This window comes from Teleopsis dalmanni, chromosome 2, assembly GCF_002237135.1.
Source record: "Teleopsis dalmanni isolate 2A chromosome 2, ASM223713v2, whole genome shotgun sequence".
Taxonomy (NCBI): Eukaryota; Metazoa; Arthropoda; class Insecta; order Diptera; family Diopsidae; genus Teleopsis; species Teleopsis dalmanni.
Window position 1 is genome coordinate 216,644,115 of NC_051847.1, and position 5,496 is coordinate 216,649,610.

A 5,496-nucleotide genomic window follows, 5' to 3' on the forward strand; every position below is an offset into this window, starting at 1 on the left:
TTTTCAGTTAAGGATGCGTACAGCATTGCATCTGTGTTATTCATCAAATATAAAATTTTGCAAAATTTTGTATTTATTTAATATAGAAATTTAGTGGAAGGAAATATATATTTTTATGTGCAGTTTATTTTCATTTTACTGTTAAGTATTGTTATTGTGTTTTTTTAATAAATACAACTACAACTTATTGTGATTTTAAATATAATAAAAATAATAATAAAATTCATATAAAAATTACTCACTAGTTTTTAAATTTATTTTTAATTAAAAATATATTGAACACAAACAAATAAAATATTTGAAGCGCATATAATTAATTAAAAATTTAAAATAAATAAAATTCATAAAATTAAAACAATGTATTTCTACGGCAAGACTTGACAATATTTCAAAAAACAAAATCAAAATCCTAAACATTGCGAAATGGCACTACAGCATAGAATGAGTGAAGGACTTGATATATATCTATATACGAATATATATATATATTCAGTATTAACAGTACTAATTATTTGCATTGAAATACTTAAAATCTCTTTAAAAAATTATATCTTTTAGACTCTGATGCATCCAACTATTTAGATTTATTTTATATGTTATACTTTATATGCATTGTGACTTCTGTAGCATATAAATTTTATTTTAGTTTATTTTGAAATTAAAGCAAAAATAAATTTTATTAAATTCTTACTTACTATTGTTATTACAAACAAATATATTTTTAAATATATTACAAATGCAATAGAAGCACAGAAAAAATTGAATTTATGCAATATTTCTGAAAAATGCATTTGCACAACAAGAAAAGTGTGACGCGTCAAGTACATCAAGCGTGGCAGGCAATAGACAAACTCAGTACTGTAACGACATAAGTTGAAGCATCAGATTGGCAAGGAGTGCAACTACGAGTATAGTAAAGGAATTGAGATTGCACTGGCAAATGAAAAATTAAGTACAGCCAGATACATTTTACATTTCTAATGCATTCAATATTAAAAAGCGTATAGAAAAGTACTGTAGTGCGTACATAGGCAGATAGATAGAATGGATAGAATTGGTGTGGGCTACAATAGTTCCTGGTAAACAAACAGCTTTAATAAATTAAATAAAAAAATATTGTTTGGATCTTATTTTGTTAAAGAAATTTTCCTTAATTAATATTTTTAACACTTAATTTGGCAAACTAATACAATCACTTACACTATTTAAATTAAGAAAATTCTTTAGTAATTCTCCGTCATTATTTTGTATATAAATGTGCAACACGTACTTTTCTGTACTTATAGCTAAATATATATCCTTAATGTGTATTTCTGATGTTGTTGCAATTGCAATATATTTTCATATTTTTCATTATTGTCACTATATTTAAATATTGTTCAAATATTTAAATTAGTAAATTCATTAAGAAAATGCAAACATTCCATACACAACATACACAACATACACAACATCCAAGTCTTATGAACGAATTTATAAAAACTTTGGACGCTTCATGCCACATGCTTCCAACACCGTGAAAAGCCAAACACGTCACCATTTTATTTATTAACAAGTACAGCATCAACATAATAATCGCGTCTAATAATTAACGTCATTATAGCACAATCTGTTTCAGGCCACCTGTCGTTGTCTATTTCCGGAGCCCCTTCAAGTACTGATGCTCATCGTACTTTGTTGCAAGAATAAAAAATTTAAGATTTTTCAATTAATTTCTAATTCCTTACCTCGTAGGGCATATCTATGTGACAGTACGGGGAAATGTACAGACATCTACGAGTATATATGTCACCACACAAACGTGTCAAAGACTGGCAAAAAAATTTGGCCAATTGCCTTAAGCACAGAAAAAACAAAAAAAATTATTGTTGTTTTTTAATTTAATATTCGTTTGTTGGCCAAAAGTTATTGCAGCAATAATGGAAAAAAAACAAAACATTTTTACGTACACCAAAATTGAGTGCCCAAAAGTATTTAAATGTAACAAACTTGTTAAGATTTTGGGTCCCTGTTTCGGCACAACTTAATGTCCTTAATAGAATTATGCCGTAGGAGGAAATTAAAAAAAAAAATAACTGTTTAATTACATTTTTGTAAACTCTAAAATATTTCACATGGATAATATTATTCCAAAATTTTATACGAGAGTCTAAAAGATCAGAAACTCGAATAACAAATCAGTTTCCATTGTATCCAGTGGCGTAACTACATTTTTTAGGCCTGTAAGCAAATTCTAACTAAGGGGCCCCTACCAACATACTAAGGGGCCCCTCTTTTTATACTCTTTACACGAAAAAATGTAAAAAGGGTATATAAGGTTTGTCAATATTTTCGTAACGCATTAAAGGAAACTTCGGAAATACCATTAAGTATATATCAGTATACTTTTACAGTTCAAACTACTCTCTCAGCTTTTGAACTCTTCGAATAAAACTTTATACACATACTTTTCGGGAGCGCACCCTCTTCACCATTTGATTTGATTGAAATTGGACGTCTATTTCTTGTAGCTGTGATATAAACTTAACAATCGGATATGAGGTTTCTCCGTTTTTAATAAAGGTATTCAAATGGAATATGGTGTATACAGTACTGATATTTGCAAAAGACAACGTACCAAATTATTTTCAAATGAGGTTTACATTCTAGATATAGCTTCCATATAAACTCTCGATCCAACGCACACTATTTTTCTTTAGGAAAATTTTTTATTTCATAACTAGGTTTAATATATTTGAAGTACATACATATTATGTACTTTAAATTTAAAATTTACGTATCTTTTATAAAATGCAATATGAAATTATTCCAACAAAAAACGTTTCGTCCCACTTTTGAGAATTTATTAAAAAGAAATACAATGAATACAAAAATTTATAGTGGGGCCCCCTAAATTCGGGGGCCCGAAAGCGTTGCTTCCAGTTGCTTCCCTGTAGTTACGCCACTGATTGTATCAGTTTTGCATATTACGAGTAAACTATGTAGGTAATTTACAAATACAATATTCTTGCCATTAGATTAGGTTTGCTTAAAATTCAATAAGTGTAGTAAAATAAAAAACATTTTTATCAAATTTTTCAGTTCGTATCAATGGAAATCACCGAAGAGCTTAAAATAGTTTCAGTGATCTAATATAATTTATAGAAGCACAATTAAATATTTTATTTATTTATTTTATTTATAATATTAAGTGCATTAAGTACATGCTTTTTATTGCACTATCTTAAAAACTAACTTAAAAGCTAACAAGATATTTATTCAAGTACAATTTATTTTGAAAATTACAAATAGTAGAAAATAATAAAATTGAGTTAAAAAATACAATTTTGCTATAATTTCAAATTGGATATTATTATATGATATAAAGGAAGTATAAAAATTAAACTAATATTAACATTTACTTTAAAATAAAAATAATATATCAAATAAGTTCAGTTAACAATAACTTTTTAAAAACTCTTAAATCACATGCATTTCGGGTTGAACTTGGCAAAGCGTTCCATAATCGAATTGAATGAATAAAGAAAAACCTAGTGGTAGCAACAAAATTAAATCTTGGAATTATGAAAAGAAGAGATCTTGTGAACGCATAGGCTGCAAGCAATTATAAAGGTACTCAGGATATTTAGAAGTTTTTAATTGGAACAGAAATAGGCAGATTCGAATATTTAAATACTGCTCAATGTCACAACCCAGTATAGCGTTTCTATAAACTGTTAGATGATCAAAACGTTTAAGGCCGTAGACGTATCTAGTACAACAGTTTACTACTGTTCTCAGTTTAGCAAGGGACTCGTAGTCCAGTTTACAGTACACCAACGCGGCATAAGTAATTATAGGCAATATTAGTTGTCTGACCAATAAGCCACGGACATGGACAGGGGTATACTTAGCAGATAAATTCAAATATCTGAGGCAAATATATGATTTCCTAACGACATGATTGATATGATCAGAGGCATGTAGCTTTGAATTCAAATTAAATCCTAGACATTTAACTGATGCACTATATTTAATAATTGAGTTTCCAATGGCTACCGATGGTAATTCGTCTAAGTTTAATTCAGACCTACTAAGCGGCAATATGATGGTTTTATCTGCATTTAGCAGCATATTGTTTTCAACCGCCCAGCGATGTATGCATGTTAAATCTATATTGATCTTTGTGACAATGTCATTTAAATTATCACTCCGACACGAATAATACATTTGTATATCATCGGCATATCCATGTAGCCTCGAAAATTGACATACTGAGAAAACGTCATTAATATAGATCGAAAATAGCAATGGCCCAAGAATCGATCCTTGAGGAACCCCAGAGAACAGAAGTTTAAAATTTGAAAATTTATTATCAGTAACTACTGACTGAGATCTCTCAGTTAAATAACTAAAAATAAATTTAGAAGCTAAACTGGAGAAGTGGAACTTATTTATGAGCTTTTTACAGAGCAAAGCGTGATCAACTCGATCAAATGCTTTTGAAAAATCTAGAAGGCATAAGTAAGTAACCAAATCCCTATCATAACTTAATCTTATATCTTCAAGGATTTTCAGCAAGGCAGACGCACAACTATGACCTTTTCTGAAACCAGATTGATAAGGAGATAGCAGATGAAAAACGTTTAGATGATTACGAATCTGTTCAGACATTATAGCCTCACACACTTTGGAGAGAGAAGAAAGAATACTGATAGGTCGATAGTCAGAAACTAATGAAGCATTAACTTTTTTCTCAGTTGGAATAACTTTAGCTTGTTTCCATGCCACTGGAAATGTAGAGGTAGTAATACAATAGTTTATAATATGAGTTAATGGAGATATTATAAATGGTGAAATGAGCTTTATGAATTTAAGAGGAATTTCATCTAGCCCAACAGCATTAGACTTAATATTCATTAAATTCTTAAAAACAATATCTTCACTGACGCAGTAAAAACTAAAGCCTTTATTAGCGTCAACAATATTCATATCAAAGAATACTGAAGAAGAGCTACCATTATCCTCTACAGAAGAAACAAAGAAGTTATTTAGAGCATTTGGGTCCATATTGCATATATTTTTACTTTTTCTTGTAACCCCAAGCATTTTGATATTATTCCAAAGGGTTTTAGTAGATTTAGTACCACCAAGCTTAGATTCATAGTAATCTGACTTAGCCTTAAAAACAGTTCTAGCAGCTACATTTCTAGCAATTCTAAACTTCATCCAGTTATATTCCGTAGGGTACTTTTTCCAAACTGCATATTTTCTATTTCTTAAATTAATAAAACGTTTTATTGTAGTACTAAACCATGGGCAAGAAACATTATTGACGGTAATAGTACGAAAAGGTACATACCGATTTCGAAGGCTAAGCAATTTTTTATTAAATGCATCTAATTTTTGATCAACTGAAATACCAGACCAACATTCATTCCATTCAGTTGAATTAAGTTCACAAAATAATCCCATTGAATCAATTGACTTATAATCCCAAAAAGAAAATCTAGTTGA